We start from the raw sequence: 21,658 nt of genomic DNA, 5'->3' as shown, positions 1-21,658 counted from the left end.
AAGCCCCTAGCTAGACTGACAAAATCAAAAAGAGAGAAGACACATATAAACAAAATAATGAATGAAAAAAGTGACATAACTGCAGATCCTGAAGAAATTAAAAAAATTATAAGAGGATACTATGAACAACTGTATGGCAACAAACTGGATAATGTAGAGGAAATGGACAATTTCCTGGAAACATATGAACAACCTAGACTGACCAGAGAAGAAATAGAAGACCTCAACCAACCCATCACAAGCAAAGAGATCCAATCAGTCATCAAAAATCTTCCCACAAATAAATGCCCAGGGCCAGATGGCTTCACAGGGGAATTCTACCAAACTTTCCAGAAAGAACTGACACCAATCTTACTCAAACTCTTTCAAAACATTGAAGAAAATGGAACACTACCTAACTGATTTTATGAAGCTAACATCAATCTAATACCAAAACCAGGCAAAGATGCTACAAAAAAGGAAAACTACCGGCCAATCTCCCTAATGAATATAGATGCAAAAATCCTCAACAAAATACTTGCAAATCGAATCCAAAGACACATTAAAAAAATCATACACCATGACCAAGTGGGGTTCATTCCAGGCATGCAAGGATGGTTCAACATAAGAAAATCAATCAATGTATTACAACACATTAACAAGTCAAAAGGGAAAAATCAATTGATCATCTCAATAGATGCTGAAAAAGCATTTGACAAAATCCAACATCCCTTTTTGATAAAAACACTTCAAAAGGTAGGAATTGAAGGAAACTTCCTCAACATGATAAAGAGCATATATGAAAAACCCACAGCCAGCATAGTACTCAATGTTGAGAGACTGAAAGCCTTCCCTCTAAGATCAGGAACAAGACAAGGATGCCCGCTGTCACCACTGTTATTCAACATTGTGCTGGAAGTGCTAGCCAGGGCAATCCGGCAAGACAAAGAAATAAAAGGCATCCAAATTGGAAAAGAAGAAGTAAAACTGTCATTGTTTGCAGATGATATGATCTTATATCTAGAAAACCCTGAGAAATCGACGATACAGCTACTAGAGCTAATAAACAAATTTAGCAAAGTAGCGGGATACAAGATTAATGCACATAAGTCAGTAATGTTTCTATATGCTAGAAATGAACAAACTGAAGAGACACTCAAGAAAAAGATACCATTTTCAATAGCAACTAAAAAAATCAAGTACCTAGGAATAAACTTAACCAAAGATGTAAAAGACCTATACAAAGAAAACTACATAACTCTACTAAAAGAAATAGAAGGGGACCTTAAAAGATGGAAAAATATTCCATGTTCATGGATAGGAAGGCTAAATGTCATTAAGATGTCAATTCTACCCAAACTCATCTACAGATTCAATGCAATCCCAATCAAAATTCCAACAACCTACTTTGCAGACTTGGAAAAGCTAGTTATCAAATTTATTTGGAAAGGGAAGATGCCTCGAATTGCCAAAGACACGCTAAAAAAGAAAAACGAAGTGGGAGGACTTACACTCCCTGACTTTGAAGCTTATTATAAAGCCACAGTTGCCAAAACAGCATGGTACTGGCACAAAGATAGACATATAGATCAATGGAATCGAATTGAGAATTCAGAGATAGACCCTCAGATCTATGGCCGACTGATCTTTGATAAGGCCCCCAAAGTCACTGAACTGAGCCATAATGGTCTTTTCAACAAATGGGGCTGGGAGAGTTGGATATCCATATCCAAAAGAATGAAAGAGGACCCCTACCTCACCCCCCTACACAAAAATTAACTCAAAATGGACCAAAGATCTCAATATAAAAGAAAGTACCATAAAACTCCTAGAAGATAATGTAGGAAAACATCTTCAAGACCTTGTATTAGGCGGCCACTTCCTAGACTTTACACCCAAAGCACAGGCAACAAAAGAGAAAATAGATAAATGGGAACTCCTCAAGCTTAGAAGTTTCTGCACCTCAAAGGAATTTCTCAAAAAGGTAAAGAGGCAGCCAACTCAATGGGAAAATATTTTTGGAAACCATGTATCTGACAAAAGACTGATATCTTGCATATACAAAGAAATCCTACAACTCAATGACAATAGTACAGACAGCCCAATTATAAAATGGGCAAAAGATATGAAAAGACAGTTCTCTGAAGAGGAAATACAAATGGCCAAGAAACACATGAAAAAATGTTCAGCTTCACTAGCTATTAGAGAGATGCAAATTAAGACCACAATGAGATACCATCTAACACCGGTTAGAATGGCTGCCATTAAACAAACAGGAAACTACAAATGCTGGAGGGGATGTGGAGAAATTGGAACTCTTATTCATTGTTGGTGGGACTGTATAATGGTTCAGCCACTCTGGAAGTCAGTCTGGCAGTTCCTTAGAAAACTAGATATAGAGCTACCATTCGATCCAGCGATTGCACTTCTCGGTATATACCCGGAAGGTCGGAAAGCAGTGACACGAACAGATATCTGCACGCCAATGTTCATAGCAGCATTATTCACAATTGCCAAGAGATGGAAACAACCCAAATGTCCTTCAACAGATGAGTGGATAAATAAAATGTGGTATATACACACGATGGAATACTACGCGGCAGTAAGAAGGAACGATCTGGTGAAACATATGACAACATGGATGAACCTTGAAGACATAATGCTGAGCGAAATAAGCCAGGCACAAAAAGAGAAATATTATATGCTACCACTAATGTGAACTTTGAAAAATGTAAAACAAATGGTTTATAATGTAGAATGTAGGGGAACTAGCAGTAGAGAGCAATTAAGGAAGGGGGAACAATAATCCAAGAAGAACAGATAAGCTATTTAACGTTCTGGGGATGCCCAGAAATGACTATGGTCTGTTAAATTCTGATGGATATAGTAGGAACAAGTTCACAGAAATGTTGCTATATTATGTAACTTTCTTGGGGTAAAGTAGGAACATGTTGGAAGTTAAGCAGTTATCTTAGGTTAGTTGTCTTTTTCTTACTCCCTTGTTATGGTCTCTTTGAAATGTTCTTTTATTGTATGTTTGTTTTCTTTTTAACTTTTTTTTTCATACAGTTGATTTAAAAAAGAAGGGAAAGTTAAAAAAAAAAAAAAAAAGAAAGAAAAACAAGGAAAAAAAAAAGATGTAGTGCCCCCTTGAGGAGCCTGTGGAGAGTGCAGGGGTATTCGCCTAACCCACCTCCATGGTTGCTAACATGACCACAGACATAGGGGACTGGTGGTTTGATGGGTTGAGCCCTCTACCATAAGTTTTACCCTTGGGAAGACGGTTGCTGCAAAGGAGAGTCTAGGCCTCCCTATGGTTGTGCCTAAGAGTCTCCTCCTGAATGCCTCTTTGTTGCTCAGATGTGGCCCTCTCTCTCTGGCTAAGCCAACTTGAAAGGTGAAATCACTGCCCTCCCCCCTACGTGGGATCAGACACCCAGGGGAGTGAATCTCCCTGGCAACGTAGAATACGACTCCCGGGGAGGAATGTAGACCCGGCATCGTGGGACGGAGAACATCTTCTTGACCAAAACGGGGATGTGAAAGGAAATGAAATAAGCTTCAGTGGCAGAGAGATTCCAAAACGAGCCGAGAGGTCACTCTGGAGGGCACTCTTATGCACACTTTAGACAACCCTTTTTAGGTTCTAAAGAATTGGGGTAGCTGGTGGTGGATACCTGAAACTATCAAACTACAACCCAGAACCCATGAATCTCGAAGACAGTTGTATAAAAATGTAGCTTATGAGGGGTGACAATGGGATTGGGAAAGCCATAAGGACCACACTCCACTTTGTCTAGTTTATGGATGGATGAGTAGAAAAATAGGGGAAGGAAACAAACAGACAAAGGTACCCAGTGTTCTTTTTTACTTCAGTTGCTGTTTTTCACTCTAATTATTATTCTTGTTATTTTTGTGTATGTGCTAATGAAGGTGTCAGGGATTGATTTGGGTGATGAATGTACCACTATGTAATGGTACTGTAAACAATCGAAAGTACGATTTGTTTTGTATGACTGCGTGGTATGTGAATATATCTCAATAAAATAATGATTAAAAAAAAAAAAAAAAGTGTAAAGGGGTTGTGAGACCAAATTTTGAAAAACCGCTGGAGTAGTGGGAAGGGGGGAAGTGAACAACACAAAGACTTCAACTTTATTTGTAACTTTTTTTTTTTTAAAACAAGGGAGGAATCATATAGTTACAGTGGAATGCTGCTTTCATGTGTTGGATCTAGGTGGTGGGAATATGGGCATTGGTTAAATGGTTCTCCATGCCTTCCTGTATGTTTGGGATTTTAATTTTTTTAATTAAGGTTATATTAATTGACATGGTCTAGGAGTAACCTAGGAGTCAGCTTTGATTCCTTCTGTTCCCTCATTCCCCACCTAGAATGGAGAGAATTTACTAATGGATTAGATCTCCAAAATATATCTCAAGTCCACCCGCTTCTGCCCATGTCTATGGCCACCATCATCTTTTGGCTGGGCCACCACTCTAGCCTGCCAAATCATTCCCTGCTTCCACTCTTGGCTCCTCTTTCACAGGGCAGTAGGTGATTTTACATCAGGCGATGTCAGACTATCCTACTCCTGCTTAAAACCCTTCCATGGCTTTTGTTGGGCCTAGAATAAAATCCAGTTTCACACCACTCTTCCCTCCCTCACCAGCAGTGGTATTGCGTTGGTAAACGCTTAACAGTAGGCTGGGTGGGCGGGCAGGGGGGTACACCCAGACTTCTAGCGTTCACAGACTTCCATGGTGAAAATTCTCCCATGTGACTGATTTCAATGTACTGATGTGATGCCACTGAACATGGAGTTAACAAAAATAGCCTCAAGAGTGTATAGATGGTAGTAAAATGTAGGAAAATAATTAGGAAGTGAGAGATTTTGAGTATTTATTACCTTTGTATTTAATATAACTTATTTACTTGTAAATTTATATAATTTAATTTTTAATTATGTCTGTGTCTAACAATGGACCTGCCAAATTCCCGAAAATTTCACAGTAGGCTCCCATGCCACTGTGCTCCTTCTGCCTTCGCTGGGCTTGTTTCTGTTTTTAGAACAAGCCAGGCTCTTTCTACCTCTACCTTTGTCTGTACTTTTCTCTCTTTCTAGAACGCTCTTTCTCCCACTCTTTGCATGAAAATCACTTTCATATCCGTTAGATCTCAGCATAAATATCACTTCCTCGGAGTCCTTCCCCACCTTAGTCTCTCTTTTTTGTTCCCTTTATCTCTCTTACTTTCACTTGCCATTATTCCTTTTGTCTGCATCCTGGGATTTTGCCTATTTTCGCCATTTACCATATTCTCCATGGGGGCGGGCATCACACCTGCCATTGCAGCCCCAGCGCCTAGCATCGTTCCTGGCACATAATGGGAACTCAACAAAACTTGGAAAGACACCTAAGAAGAGGCTCTGGCAAATATCAGCTTAAACAGAAAAGGACACACACATGACTGAATTCCCAGGTTTCTCCCCCTCTTGCTTGTCTTTTGCTGCTTGAGCCCCCAAACTCCCTGCCTGCAGCAGAGCATAACACCCTAGGTGTGGTCCAGGACCCAATGAGTTTCCTCATTTGGAAAAATTTTTAAAGACTTTTAAAGAAAAATTTGTGTTTGATTTGGCACAGACCAAGAGGAGAAGGACTTTGAATTTTAAGGGTTTTCTGTGGAAGAGACTTGTGTGACTCCAGAAGGTGGATTTGAAGTGATGGGGATTGGGGCTCAGGATAATTGACAAGCTAGTGATCCCACTATCTATGGATGGGGTGGGCTGCACTTCAGGAGGGAACGACCTCCCCCTCCGCCTTCCGGCCCCCACGTCCTGACAGCCCCTCCAGCACAGGCAGGATGATTGTTTGTCCCGAGGGCAACGCCTTCCTGACACCTCAGTGCCCCCTTTAGGTGCTTAAGATTGTTTTAGCACCACAATCCATTACCAAAACATTTCCATTGTTCCAAATAGACTCTTAAGATTTTATTATTCTCAATTATTTTATTATTATCATTCCTTATTCCACTGTGCATGGAGGGAGTGATTGGCTGCACTTGGCCATCCCCCCTGCATGCAGCCCTTTCTTTCTTCTCCCTTCCTCCTTCCCTCCCTCCTCTCACTGTCTTTCTTCCTGCCCTGTCCCCTTTTCACCCTTCCTCTGCTTTGCATCTAAAGGCATTGCTTCAGCTAGGCCCCATTGCTTGGGGCCCCAGGCCAGATTTTATCCGTAAGACAAGAGCTTGTGTGTTCTTGGCACAAACTCATTAATTTGTTTTGCTGACTAGAACCCCTCCCCCGCCCCCACCACTGTGAGGTTTTGCAGACTTTATTCCCGTCTAGGCTATAACTAGTAACCTCCCGTCAATTTCTCATTGCTTGCCCCCTATGCCCCCAAAAAGTTCAGGCATCTAGTTTCTGCTTATTGATTTATTGGCTTTCCATGCCATCTCAGTGTAGTGGGGAAAACTCAGCTCTGCCACTTACTGACATGCTGTTGGCAATGCCTTAACCTCTGTGGGAGCAGCAATGACAGCAACATGAGGAAGATTCTGGACGGTAACTACTGCTGCTAACATGTACTGAACTTCTGGGGGCCAGGTGCTGTGTATCTTCAGTACTTCAAATGCTTTATGTTTTCATAACAGCCTAACAGTGTTAGCTGCTAGTATAAGCCCCATATTTTAGGTGAGGAAACCAAGACTTAAAGGGTGGGTAATCTCACAGAGGGTTGCATGGCTGGTAAATGCTGGAGCCAGGAATGGAGCCCAGTTGACTTGAAAACTTTGCTTCAGTCAAGAGGGATACCAGGAAGAGAAAATGAGAGAAAGCCATCCCAATTTCTCATGCCCAACGGTGAACCCCATGATCTTTCCCAGTAAATCTGAGCCACCCAAGTCAGCAACCTAGGAGCGAGTCTTTGGGCTGCTTCTTTTCCCTCTCTTTCCTGTTTCCAGTCCATCACCGAGCTCTGATAATTTTACCTCCTAAACATCTCTCAATCCATCTGCTGTTTCTGTCATCCCTCCTGCCACCACCCTCCTTGTCTAAGCCGCCATCCTGGCCAGTCTCTGCCCCTGCACTTGCTGCACACCCTGTCCTCTCCTTGCAGCCATTCCCGGTCCCCTCCCATCATCTCCCCCCATTGCAACCAATGTGGTCTCCAAAGCAGGACATACTCCCTGATGCACCCTTGCTAACATCTTAATCTCCCTTCCATCTCCACTCAACCAGGGAAGCCCTCCCTCTCCTCCCTGACTAGGTCACTTTCCCCCACTCCATGGCCTCCTAGTGCCACACACATCCCATTTGTAGCACTTAACTGAACTGGAATTTTACATCTATTTGTGTGATTTGAAATGAATTAATTACCACTAGACTATAAACTCTATGGTGCAGGATTGTGCATTTTTTTTAAAATCACCATTTTGTCCTTAGCACTTACTGCCTGGCAATAGTAGAGATTTTAAAAACATTTGTGATCGAAGAATAAATGAATGAAATAAAGTGCTTGACATGCAGTCTGTTATATACTGTAGCAGGCACTCCATAAATAACAGCTTGCATTATTATTATTAATAAAACCTCTACTACACAACCTCGTTGTATGCCCATAAAAGGAGAGTGGGCCAAAGTTGCTGCAGCCTGTCTGTCCTTTGTCTTGATTCCATTTACTCTGGGAAGGATTTATTTAATAACCACTTTGGGAATGAGAAAAGTTGTAGACCAGGGGGCGCACAAGCATCCTGGATGGCCCTGAGTCCACATCGTCCACGTCAGGGCAGCGATGACCTTTTTAGTGCATGGTCTGACAGGGACTGTCTGCCCCGAGGGTTGCCTGGTCTGTGCGTCCACTCGAGAGAGGGAGCACTTGGCGGATGACATTTTCTCTAGCCGTCCTGGTATAATCTGGGGCACTGCTCTCTGCCATCTCCTACTTTGACTCTTTTTGAGTGGGGCAAGGAGGAGGGCTTTTGCTGGGCCCTTTTCAGGACAGCCTTCAAATATTTTAGTGTTGGATAAAAACATTTGAGTAATTCAAAGAAAAATAAAAAAAAACCTCGAATCCTCCATTGACAGATAGAGGACAGCAACAGCCCATTCAGGGGAGAGACTTAAAATTGTCTCAAGCTTTGCAGGGGCCCAGATCTCTAGTCACATCATCTAGTCTCTTTTTCTGGTTAAAGAACTCCAGTCAAGAGAGTTGGATGATCTTTTTCAAGGTCATCTTTCTCCTGTGCTGACAGCCCCGTGATAATCACTCTGGCTTGCTGGGAGCAGGCCGGCGGGGTGGAGCTAAACACTTTAGGTGCACCAGATGGCTATGAGTATCAAATAATGTCATATTCTCCTTACTTTCCATATTAAAATAGTGAAACCCTTAATAGGCCATTTCTTTATTCTATCCTGTTTAGTTTTGCCATGTTGTCTTTGTCACTTATATTTAGATATCACTATCCATTCATGAAATAAATATCATACCTACTTCATGATAGGTGGGGAGAAAAGAACCAACTGAGTCAAATGGATTAACAGATCCTTTTGAGAATCCCGAGGAAAGGTGAATATCCTATCCTCTCCTGAGAAAAATGCTCACAAGACTTTGTGTCCAGTTTGAGGAGTCTTGTGGACCTCCTCCTCCCTCCCCCCAAAGCCCAACTGAGGACTCCTGGCAGGTCCCAGGGAGACCCCAGGTTAAGAGCCAAGATGTGGAGTAACATGTGTGAGGCCTTAGTGCTCCAAACCGGAGCCTCATCGTGGAGAATAGCGACTGGTGGCACCTGCCATCCTCCTGCTCTGGTGAAGTTGATCAGGGCAGCCCTCTAACTCCTGAGGACCTAAAACTTCAGGTGTGGGCCAGGAGGACACTGACAGCCCTGCTGAGCTTGAATGTATCCTGGGAGTTTCCATGTTGATCTCCCCACCTCCCCACAGGAGCTGTTGAGGAAGGCAGAGTTAAAATCATCTCCTAGGAGAGCAGTAAAGTTGTTTGCACATTTGATTGTAGCAAAGGGGCCCAGTACGGTTTCTGTGAGTTGTGAAAGTTTTAAATGTGCCTTGGGATCTGGAATGAGGCTGGAACAAAGCTGGAAAGAAGTAGATGCCTGAGATGCTTGGCTCCCGTCCCAGTCTATTTCCCTAGAAGCCGCCATTCATTCGGTCGTATGAGATAGTGCAAATACCTAGGCCCAGGACAGCTTGCAGCTTGTGAGCTATCTGTAAACCCAGAGGAGGCATAGCTATTAAGCAGCAGTTTAGAAAAGGGCAACACTGGAAAGTGAGAATTGCACACCTGTGATCCCCTTAGGTAAAGAATGAAGCTGCTGCAAGCTTAAGTTTTTAAGATTATTCTCTGAAATGCCTGAGGCTTATGTTATCAAATTGTACAAAATCGCTGTTTTAAACTGATGTAAAAAGAAAGTGTTACACTACCAGGAGTCTCAGTTACAGATGAAGTCATTTTTAAACAAATGCTGATGTGATTCCCACTTTGAACACATCCCAAGTCCAGGCATTCCCTACTGCCACTCCCGCCCCCTTTGATATTTAAAATGGTAGTTGCTAGAACAATATTCTAGTACAGCAAATGGATTTAACCAGGTTTTGGAGTTTTTGTTATAGGATTTTTCACTTTCTACTTTTTGCTGGACAACCTGGATTTTCAACATGTATCCTTCTCTCTTCTGAGTATTTCATTTGAATAATTTCATTTACTTCTCCTCCCTTGGGACTGATCAAGGCAATGACATGTGCTTAGCGATTCTTAATCCAGAGGAAAAAGGACCAAGGGAAGGAGTTATTCTGAGGCCTCCAATTCTTAATCCAGAGGAAAAAGGACCAAGGGAAGGAGTTATTCTGAGGCCTCCGACCTCTGTCCCATGGACCAGAACAACTTCAAGAGGAGGGAGCGTCTAAAGGAGAGTAGTTTGCACAGTGGGTGGGAGGCATTACAAGCAGAGGGGAGAGGGTATGCACAGGCACAGAAATGCAAGAGCAGAGCATGTGCAGGTTTGGGCGGGGGGTTGTGGTACGGAGTGCTAAGGAGGGAGTGTCAGCTGATTGGGCTGGATATGGAAAGAAGAATTAGATCATCTCCTAGGCCCTGGAGAATGCTGAGCAGGGCAGCAAAGTTATGAAATTCTAAGTCTTTCTGTGACTGCCCTTTGTGGAGGATATACTGGAAAAACTTACTAGAAGCAGGGATCAGTAAGGAGCTATTTCTTGTGGGACTGAGTTGGGCAAAGAGGGAATTTATACTCCCTGGGCCATTTTTTGGTGCAGAGATGACAGCCTTCATCTCTGTGCCCTCCAGCTCGAAGGCCTTAAAATTGCCTTAGTCTTGCATGTCTTTAATAGCATCGAATAACTGTTTTTTTATGGTGTCTAGTTCACCATGATCACATAAGCATTCATACTTGTATTTGTCAGGATTCTTTCAGTTGCAAGTGACAGAAACCCACCTCAAACAGCCTTTAAGCACAAAAGAGAATTTATTGCTTAAATAACTGAAAAATCCAGGGGATTGTTCTGGATGCAGGCATGATTGGATTCAGGAGCTCAAATGATCAAGTACGTCTCTTTACATCGTTTGGCTCTGTTCTACTCCGAGTGGGCTTTCTTCTCTGGCAGACTCATCCCCCAAGGTGACAGAGGTGGCCCCTTGCCACCTCCAGGTTACATTCTCCCAGAGTAGTGGCCTCTGCAGAACCAAGCTTTTTCTATAGTAGCTCCAGCGAAAGTCCTGACTGAGAAAGTCTCTCAGTTTGTCCAGCTTGGGTCATGTGCCCATTCCTGAACTGTGTCCAGATTGGCCAGGCCCAGGTCACGTGTCCTTCCCTGCAGCTGGGGTCAGAAGTTGGTGGCAGTCAGTGACGGGGTCAACCCCACCGGAACCGTACCATCAGAGCAAGGTAAAATGACCGGCCATTGCCAGAAGGCATTATTCCATTATAGGCATTTCCATTAGGGGAAAGACAAAGTGAAAAGCCTAATGGGACATGTTCTCTCCAATCTGCTTAACCCTCCTTTTTATAGAAAAGGAAACCAAGGCCCAGGGAAGTTAAGCAATTTGCCCAAGATCACATAGCTACTAAGTGGCAGAGCGGAGATCGGAACCCAGATGTGTCTTTACACTGAGCAGAGCCCATGCCCTTGCCCACTGCATTATCCCCCTCCCATGTGGTTTGGACCTCAGAGTCCTAGCCAGACTCTGCCCAGACCTGCTGCCAAAATAAAACCAGAGAGAGGCGGGGCAAGATGGCGGACTGGTGAGCTGTATGTTTTAGTTACTCCTCCAGGAAAGTAGGTAGAAAGCCAGGACACCACAGAGCAATCTGACTTTGGGCATACTTCATACAACACTCATGAAAACGTGGAACTGCTGAGATCAGCGATCTTCCCACAAATAAATGCCCAGGGCCAGATGGCTTCACAGGGGAATTCTACCAAACTTTCCAGAAAGAACTGACACCAATCTTACTCAAACTCTTTCAAAACATTGAAGAAAATGGAACACTACCTAACTCATTTTATGAAGCTAACATCAATCTAATACCAAAACCAGGCAAAGATGCTACAAAAAAGGAAAACTACCGGCCAATCTCCCTAATGAATATAGATGCAAAAATCCTCAACAAAATACTTGCAAATCGAATCCAAAGACACATTAAAAAAATCATACACCATGACCAAGTGGGGTTCATTCCAGGCATGCAAGGATGGTTCAACATAAGAAAATCAATCAATGTATTACAACACATTAACAAGTCAAAAGGGAAAAATCAATTGATCATCTCAATAGATGCTGAAAAAGCATTTGACAAAATCCAACATCCGTTTTTGATAAAAACACTTCAAAAGGTAGGAATTGAAGGAAACTTCCTCAACATGATAAAGAGCATATATGAGAAACCCACAGCCAGCATAGTACTCAATGGTGAGAGACTGAAAGCCTTCCCTCTAAGATCAGGAACAAGACAAGGATGCCCGCTGTCACCACTGTTATTCAACATTGTGCTGGAAGTGCTAGCCAGGGCAATCCGGCAAGACAAAGAAATAAAAGGCATCCAAATTGGAAAAGAAGAAGTAAAACTGTCATTGTTTGCAGATGATATGATCTTATATCTAGAAAACCCTGAGAAATCGACGATACAGCTACTAGAGCTAATAAACAAATTTAGCAAAGTAGCGGGATACAAGATTAATGCACATAAGTCAGTAATGTTTCTATATGCTAGAAATGAACAAACTGAAGAGACACTCAAGAAAAAGATACCATTTTCAATAGCAACTAAAAAAATCAAGTACCTAGGAATAAACTTAACCAAAGATGTAAAAGACCTATACAAAGAAAACTACATAACTCTACTAAAAGAAATAGAAGGGGACCTTAAAAGATGGAAAAATATTCCATGTTCATGGATAAGAAGGCTAAATGTCATTAAGATGTCAATTCTACCCAAACTCATCTACAGATTCAATGCAATCCCAATCAAAATTCCAACAACCTACTTTGCAGACTTGGAAAAGCTAGTTATCAAATTTATTTGGAAAGGGAAGATGCCTCGAATTGCTAAAGACACTCTAAAAAAGAAAAACGAAGTGGGAGGACTTAACACTCCCTGACTTTGAAGCTTATTATAAAGCCACAGTTGCCAAAACAGCATGGTACTGGCACAAAGATAGACATATAGATCAATGGAATCGAATTGAGAATTCAGAGATAGACCCTCAGATCTATGGCCGACTGATCTTTGATAAGGCCCCCAAAGTCACTGAACTGAGTCATAATGGTCTTTTCAACAAATGGGGCTGGGAGAGTTGGATATCCATATCCAAAAGAATGAAAGAGGACCCCTACCTCACCCCCTACACAAAAATTAACTCAAAATGGACCAAAGATCTCAATATAAAAGAAAGTACCATAAAACTCCTAGAAGATAATGTAGGAAAACATCTTCAAGACCTTGTATTAGGCGGCCACTTCCTAGACTTTACACCCAAAGCACAAGCAACAAAAGAGAAAATAGATAAATGGGAACTCCTCAAGCTTAGAAGTTTCTGCACCTCAAAGGAATTTCTCAAAAAGGTAAAGAGGCAGCCAACTCAATGGGAAAAAATTTTTGGAAACCATGTATCTGACAAAAGACTGATATCTTGCATATATAAAGAAATCCTACAACTCAATGACAATAGTACAGACAGCCCAATTATAAAATGGGCAAAAGATATGAAAAGACAGTTCTCTGAAGAGGAAATACAAATGGCCAAGAAACACATGAAAAAATGTTCAGCTTCACTAGCTATTAGAGAGATGCAAATTAAGACCACAATGAGATACCATCTAACACCGATTAGAATGGCTGCCATTAAACAAACAGGAAACTACAAATGCTGGAGGGGATGTGGAGAAATTGGAACTCTTATTCATTGTTGGTGGGACTGTATAATGGTTCAGCCACTCTGGAAGTCAGTCTGGCAGTTCCTTAGAAAACTAGATATAGAGCTACCATTCGATCCAGCGATTGCACTTCTCGGTATATACCCGGAAGGTCGGAAAGCAGTGACACGAACAGATATCTGCACGCCAATGTTCATAGCAGCATTATTCACAATTGCCAAGAGATGGAAACAACCCAAATGTCCTTCAACAGACGAGTGGATAAATAAAATGTGGTATATACACACGATGGAATACTACGCGGCAGTAAGAAGGAACGATCTCGTGAAACATATGACAACATGGATGAACCTTGAAGACATAATGCTGAGCAAAATAAGCCAGGCACAAAAAGAGAAATATTATATGCTACCACTAATGTGAACTTTGAAAAATGTAAAACAAATGGTTTATAATGTAGAATGTAGGGGAACTAGCAATAGAGAGCAATTAAGGAAGGGGGAACAATAATCCAAGAAGAACAGATAAGCTATTTAACATTCTGGGGATGCCCAGGAATGACTATGGTCTGTTAATTTCTGATGGATATAGTAGGAACAAGTTCACAGAAATGTTGCTATATTATGTAACTTTCTTGGGGTAAAGTAGGAACATGTTGGAAGTTAAGCAGTTATTCTTGTTATTTTTGTGTGTGTGCTAATGAAGGTGTCAGGGATTGATTTAGGTGATGAATGTACAACTATGTAATGGTACTGTAAACAATCGAAAGTACGATTTGTTTTGTATGACTGCGTGGTATGTGAATATATCTCAATAAAATGAAGATAAAAAAAAAAATAAAAAAAATAAAAAATAAAACCAGAGACTGAGACCTCATACCTACAGTCTCACCCGTTCCGCCTGAACAATTCTAAATGTTAGTAAATTCTTATATTTGGTTGAAATCTGACTTGAGTTTACTTCTTCCTCGAGAAGTAGCAGAGAAAAAAAATGAAATCCCTCTTTCCAAGGACAACCTTTCAGCTCTTTGAAGATGCTAACTTGCTCTCCCCTGTCTTTTCTAAGCATGTGTTTTTGCCTCCTGTTCCCATGAGTCATGGCTTTTAGCCTCTTCATCATCCTGATCACTCTCCTCTGGGTATGCTGCAGCAAGTGAATGTTCCTTTTAAAACATGGTGTTTAGTGGTGACAGAATACTCCAGATGTGCTCTGCCATGCTGGCAGTTCAGTGGGACTCTTTATTTCCTTCACTCTGAAACTCTCCCTCTATTAACGCAGCGTTATCTTTTTTTGGCAGCCGCTCTTAGGCTGTTGGTTGGTTGCGCTTAAAACTTGCAGTCAGTGTTGTACAGTTGAATCTTCTTGTACCTAAGTGTTGGGGCAAGATGTGGCTGGGTCCCAGGTGGACTGCTCAGGGGACTGGGGTGATTTGGAAAGGAGAGAAGAGGTTAAGAGGTTTGGGTTAAGATTTGTTGGGATACCAGGGAGTGGGAAGAGAATGTATAAAGGGATCTGAGTGAACCCAAATGTGGGAGTGATGGCTAATAAAATTAGTTCAACAAACAGTTATTAAACACATGAGCCCAATAAATTCTTGTTGAATTCCGTTTAGTTTCTTTCAGTCTATTGCCCAAGTCCGTAAGAATCCTGCTGTTCTGGTATTGGCTCAGCATCCATTTGGCAGCCCTCACCCACTTTCCCCCCACCCCTCACACACACACCGCCTACAGAGCAGTGTATTTCACCATTCTAACATCTCTGCTCTCTTCTGTTTTAAAAATCTGCCCCATCCCCTGCCTGCTTTGAAATGATCTTCTCTGTATCACCACCAGCCAAGAAGATTGTGTAAGTGTTGTTTCTAGTGCTCTATGATGAAGACTAGCTTTTTTTTTTCATTTTCCAAGTATAAAGTTATAATGTTGAATATGTGCTTTTAAACTACACACAGCACCACCTGGGGAGTTGTGTACCCTGCCTTCTCTTGTCACTCTGTACCCCTACCCCCACTGCAATTCCCTGCACTAACCTAAGGCAACTTCTACTTCCTTAAGATTCACCCCTGTCTTATGAGATTACTATTTGCTATGTCACCATCTCTCATCTCCAAGCCTAGCAATAAGCCATTTCGTATGCTTGCAGTAGCTCCCCTGTTTTACCCACTTTTCTACTTTCAAAGCAAAAGTGAAGCTCTGCCTCCTGCTTGAAATATTCCTAAGCATCCTGTTCATGAACAGAAGCTTGTGCATATTTTAAAAAAAGCACACTTAAAGGGCACGTTATTTGTATTACCTGTGCATAATGAAAATATAGATAGATAATATCTACATTTTAAATATATTTGACCAGGTATTTCAGAATACAAATCAGTAAAATACAACTTTTATTATACATTTGTTCATTTATTTATTCAGCACCTAACTAGGCCAGGACCTTGGGTTAGAGTGGTAAACAAAAAAAGACAGACTTTGCCCTTAGGAAGCTTATAGCATAGGAACAATGCTTGAGATTGTGTCAAAAAGACACCCACATTCAAGAATCAGAAGACACAGTATGGTGAAGATGCCAGTACTCCTCAAGCAGATCTATAGATTCAATGTAATCCCTGTCACAATCTCACACATTACTTGCAGAACCTAGCAAGCTTATCCTAAAATTCATATGGAAATGGAAGGGACCCAAAATAGTGAAAACAATCTTGAAAAAGAAGAGCAGAGTTGGTAGACTCACACTTCCCGATTTCAAAATACTACAAAGCCTCAGTAATGAAGACAATGTGGTACTTGGCTTAAGGCTAGGCATATAAACCAATGGAATGGACTTGAGAGTTCAGAATAAACCCTCACATGTATGGTCAATTGATTTTCAACAAGGGTGCCAAGACAATTAAATAGGGGAAAGAATAGTCATTTCAACAGATGGTACTGGGTCACCATAAATGTAAGAGCATTTCTTAAAAGGAAACAGGTATAAATCTTCGTGACCTTTGGGTGGGCAAAGACTTCTTAGATATGATACCACAAGCACAAGAGACAAGAAAAAATAGATAAATTGGACTTCATCAAAATTTAAAACTTTTATGCTGCAAATGATACCAGCAAGAGAGTGAAAAGACAGTCCACAGAATAGGAGAAAATATTTGCAGATCGGATCTGATTAAAAAGATAAATAACCCAATTAAAAATTGGGCAGAGGATTTGAATAGACATCTTTCCAAAGACGATATACAAATGGCCAATAAGCACATGAAGAAATGTTCAACATCACTGGGCATCAGGAAAATGCAAATCAGAACCACCATGAGATACCACTTCACACCCACTAGGATGGCTGGTACTAAAACAGCAGAAAATAGTAAGTGTTGACGAGGATGTGAAGAAATTGGAACTTTCAGGCATTGCTGGTGGGAATGTAAAATGGTGCAACCGCTATGGAAAACAGTTTGTCAGTTCCTCAAAAAGTTAAAAATAAGCTTACATAGACTTACCATATGACCCAGCAATTCCACTTCTAGGTATAGAGCCAAAAGAATTGAAAGCAGGGTCTCAAGCAGATACTTGTACACCAAGGTTCATAGCAACATTATTCACAGTAGGCAAAAGGTAGTCATCAATAGATGCATGGATAAACAAAATGTGGTAGATCAATACAAAGGAAATTCTGATACATGCTACAACAGGGATGAACCTTGAAAATATGCTAAGTTAAATAAAGTATTATGATTCCACTTACATGAATTATCTAGAATAAGCAAATTTTCGGAGACAGAAAGAATATTAGAGGTTACCAGACCGGGGATGGGCTGGGGTGGGAGAATGAAGAGGTATTACTTAAAAGGTAGAGTTTCAGTTTGGGGTGATGAAAAGTTTGAGTAATGGAAGATGGTGATGGTAGCACAACAGTATAAAAGTAATTAATACCACTGAATTGTTCACTTAAAAATGGTTAAAATGGCAAATTTTATGTTATGCATATAACATAAATGTAATAAAATAAAAATATATAAAATTTAATATTAAATTTTTATATAATTTATATTAAAATTTATATAAAATAATTTATATAAAATTATATATATATAAAGAAATATTAAAACACAGGATACCACTTCACACTTACTAGGATGGCTACATTCAAAAAGACAAGTAATAATAAGTGTTGACAAGGATATGGAGAGATTGGAACCCTCATACACTGCTAGTAGAAATGTAAAATAGCGCAGCCACTTTGGAAAACCATTTTGCAGTTCCTCCAGAGGCTCCATACAGAGTTGCCATTTGACCAGGCAATTGCATTCCTAGGTATGTACCCAAGAGAATTGAAAACATACATCCACACAAAAATTTGTACATGAATGTTCACAGCAGCATTATTCATAATAGCCCCAAAGTGGAAACAACCCAAATGTCCATCAACTGGTGAATGGATAAACAAATATGGTCTGTCCTTACAATGGGATATTATTCAGCCATAAAAAGGAAAGAAGTACTGATGTTTGTTGGGTGGCAAAACTGATATTATTACAGAATTTGGCACTGGTATTAATTTAGTCTTTTTTTTTTCAGGCAGAGTGCACCGAGAGTTTAGTAAAGAAAAACAGAAAGAGAAGACTTAGATGAGTGAGCAAAATTCAGGGCTGAAGAAGGGAAAGGGCCGACACCTGGATGGGGAAAGGGTGCGGAATTGCCATGTTTTTTGTTCAAAAATCTCAATGGAATAAAGTATTTACCACCAACAATATTTACTGTAAAAATAGGGCACACCCAGACATTGTTTTTTTCTTGCCTAATAAAAATGATTACATTGAGCTAATTGGAGATTCTTCCCCAACCACATTTCTTCATCTGATTTCCTGCAATTATTATAGTTATATGAAAAAAAAGCAATGGATACTCGTCAAATAGGTCAGTAACATTAAGTATAGTTAACAGTTGAGTACTTATTTGTGCCAGACATGGTCCAAAATACTTTGTATTTATGAGCACATTTAATCCTCGCAAACAACCCCATGAGGTATAGGTTATCACCCCCATTATTGCAGATAAACACTGGAATAATGTGTTCAAGGTCACAGCTGGTATGTGGTAGAGCTTTGAACAGGCCCTGGAATCAGACTGCCAGTGTTCAAAGTTCTACTACATACTAGCTATGGTCTTCAACAAATTACTTTGGAAAGACTTACCTTGAAGGTTCTTTCCCTCTAGGTAGAAATATGAAATAGTACCTTATTAAAAATATACCAAAAATGAGTTAGCTCACAGAAGAACAAATCCAGTTCCCTCAATAAATTAATTAATGTAGGTATGAATGTATATTTGTGTGTGTGAATGAAAAGATGCTTAAATTCACTAGTAGTCAGGGAAATACAAATTAAAAGCATAAAACTAATGATGAGATATCGCTTTATACCCATCAGACTAACAAAAAATTCAAGGAGGCATAACTTTTGCTGGCAGGGATGAGGAACACTTATAAAAGTGCACATAAACTTGGTAGTCCCATTCTTGGGAATCTATTCCATAGAAATAAAGCACTGTGTAAGAGAACATATGTTTATAAGGATACTTATTGCGACATTTTTGTAGTGGCAAACAAAACAAAACAAAAAAACCAACTCTGGAAAATAAATGAATGCCCATCATTAGAGTAAAAGACTAGCTGCATTATCATACATATCTACCATGGAATATTATGCAGCTTTGAGTTAACACCAGAAGACTTGGAGGGATCGCTTAAGGTTTTGTTAAATGAGAGATGCAAGGTATAACAGTGTGTGTCATATCCTGTGATCCATCCCATTCTTGAAAATGCCCCACCCCCCAAAAAACCCTCTTGTGTTAACAGGAATTTATGTATAAGCGTACACACACACACACCCAGGAAAAACACATGGAAGAATATATACAAGGCTGTTACAAGACTGTATGTTTATGGGATTATTAATATGAGTGGAAGAGGGAGCCAAGCCAAAAAGAGAAGAAAAAAAGACAGTTGGAAAAGATGCATCTATATGATTATAAGTATACATTTATACAATGCTATGTGTGGGTGTAGATATAATGAAATAATATTTTCTAAATATTAGGAAGCAGCATATTGTTAAAATTATCATGTCTGAAGCCACAGGCTTAGCTTGTACAATCTACCCACCTTCCTCCTGATGTCTGCAGTTCGCCTATGTTGCTGTTTAGCTTGCAAAATTGCATCAGATACGGCGGCCTTTTGTTCCTTCTTCCATTTACTCACGCAGCGTAAGCAAAAGACCCCAGAGCTCTAAAGAACCGCACCTGTGGCGGGGGCGGAGTTCACAAGACTCAGTGGGTGAGAGTGCAGATGCTGCAGGCTGCTTCTCCGTGGGGGAATGAAGGGGGCGGACAGTCTCACTTGGGTGGGGATGAAAGACTCCACTTCACCAGTTAAGCCCAAGATAAAGAATTAAAGAGGTGACTCGGTTAGTGTGACAGTGCCATTTCATAATCCAAACCACACTTGGTTCTGTGTGTGAATGGTCACTGCTCTGTCATCAGAAGGCTGTTTGTCTCAGTGGACTCACGGTTGATGGGAATGCTAGGAAGGGGCTTTGAGTTCTTAACTCGGGATCTGATGATTTCCTGTCCCGAGGTTACCCAACAGGCCTCAGAATAGATAAAGATGCTTATGTTGAACATTGCTGATAGTGATTTTTAAAAAGAACACCAATAGTCCACTATTCGAATGAGATTTGTAACTTCACTCAGCCATTCCTTGACTTAACTTCGATTCTGGTTGACTTGAATATCATTGATTCATAGTTGATTATAGAACTATGTCAACATATTGAATGCTGTTGTCCCTGAGTCCATATAAGTTGAGTTTTAGATGTTTTTGTAGAGGCATAGATGAGTTAAAGGAGAAAGTCAAATATGTAATTCCTTAAGTGGGACCATTCGAAACTACGCCAATGTTTTTTTTTTACCTAATAATTTTGGCAGTATCACTTTGAAAGTACCCAACAGAGTTTTTTCATGAGCCCTCTTGTAAATAATATGATACCATTTTGAGTAATAGTTTTTTAACTGGCAAGATTCTGACTGTTATGATACATATTTTTTGCACATTTACAGACATCAACAGAGGCTTTATTATCGTTACTTGACTCTTTCCTATCTTATCCATTTTATTTTTCATCATAGAGTTTAATGACAGCTTTATTGACATGTAATCTATATACCATACAATTCACCTATTTAAAATTCAATGGTTTTTAGCATATTCCCAGAGTCAATTTTTGAGAACATTTTCCATTACCACAGTCAATTTTTGAAAACACTTCCATCACCCCCAACAGAAGCCCCCTACTCAGCTGTCACTCCCCAACCTACACCCCATCTCCAGCCCCTGGCAACCACAGATCTACTTTCTGTCTCTACTTGAGTGTTCTAGACAATTCATATAAATGGCATCATACAATACGTGGCCTTTGTGTCTCACTTCTTTCACTTAGCATAATGTTTTCAAGGTTCATCTATGTGGTAGCATGTGTCAGAATTTCATTCCTTTTTATGGCTGAATAATATTCCACTGTATGGATTGACCACACTTTGTTGATCCATTCATCAGTTGATGGACATTTGGACTGTTTCCACTTTGTGGCTATTATGGATAGTATTACTGAGAACATTTGCATACAAGTTTTTGGGTGCAGGCCAGGCTTTCTAATGACTCAGTGGCCCTTTTAAATACCAGTGATATCATAGCTAAGTAGGATTTCCAAATGTTCTCTTGCTCAGCACCTTGTTTTGAGGCATGTAAAGTATCTGGTTTACAGATGAGGCAGCTGAGGCTCAGGTTGGCTAAGTGGCTTCCCCGGGTACAGAGGTGGAATGTTGGGGGTGGGAGTAGGGAGGCCCAGGAGCCAGGTCTCTTACTCCCAGGTTCGTTGCTTTACCAAGTGGTGCAGACACATGAAGGCCAAAAGAGGACCTAAAGCCCGCAAGGAATGGATTTGTAAAAAAGTCTTGCCAGTCCTTTCTGTCTGCTCTTTCTTCTGTGTCATCCCTTACAACGGTGTGGTCTGGTCCGAAAGCAAAAGAATGAGAACTGAAGAGTTAGAAGGTTCCTTAGAGATTTTCTAGTCTAGTATCCTTTTTGTACAAGTGAGGATACTGAGGCCCAGAGTGTTGATGTGATTCTCCCAAGATCACCCTGTTAGTGGCAGAGCAAGGACTGGAACTCCAGTCTCTTCATTCCTTGCCCCGCACTCATTTTCCCCCTGAGGGCGAGCATTCGTTGCTTAGGAGTG

The 21,658-nt window shown here is 40.7% G+C and overlaps 1 protein-coding gene across 5 annotated transcripts in view; it reads left to right on the top strand.

The window, feature by feature from the left end:
• Positions 1-21,658, top strand: part of PHKA2 (phosphorylase kinase regulatory subunit alpha 2) — a 95,886-nt gene that overhangs the window by 13,036 nt on the left and 61,192 nt on the right. The gene's annotated exons all lie outside the window — the stretch shown is intronic.

This window comes from Choloepus didactylus, chromosome X, assembly GCF_015220235.1.
Source record: "Choloepus didactylus isolate mChoDid1 chromosome X, mChoDid1.pri, whole genome shotgun sequence".
NCBI lineage: Eukaryota > Metazoa > Chordata > Mammalia > Pilosa > Megalonychidae > Choloepus > Choloepus didactylus.
This window is presented reverse-complemented; position numbering and strand designations above follow the sequence as displayed.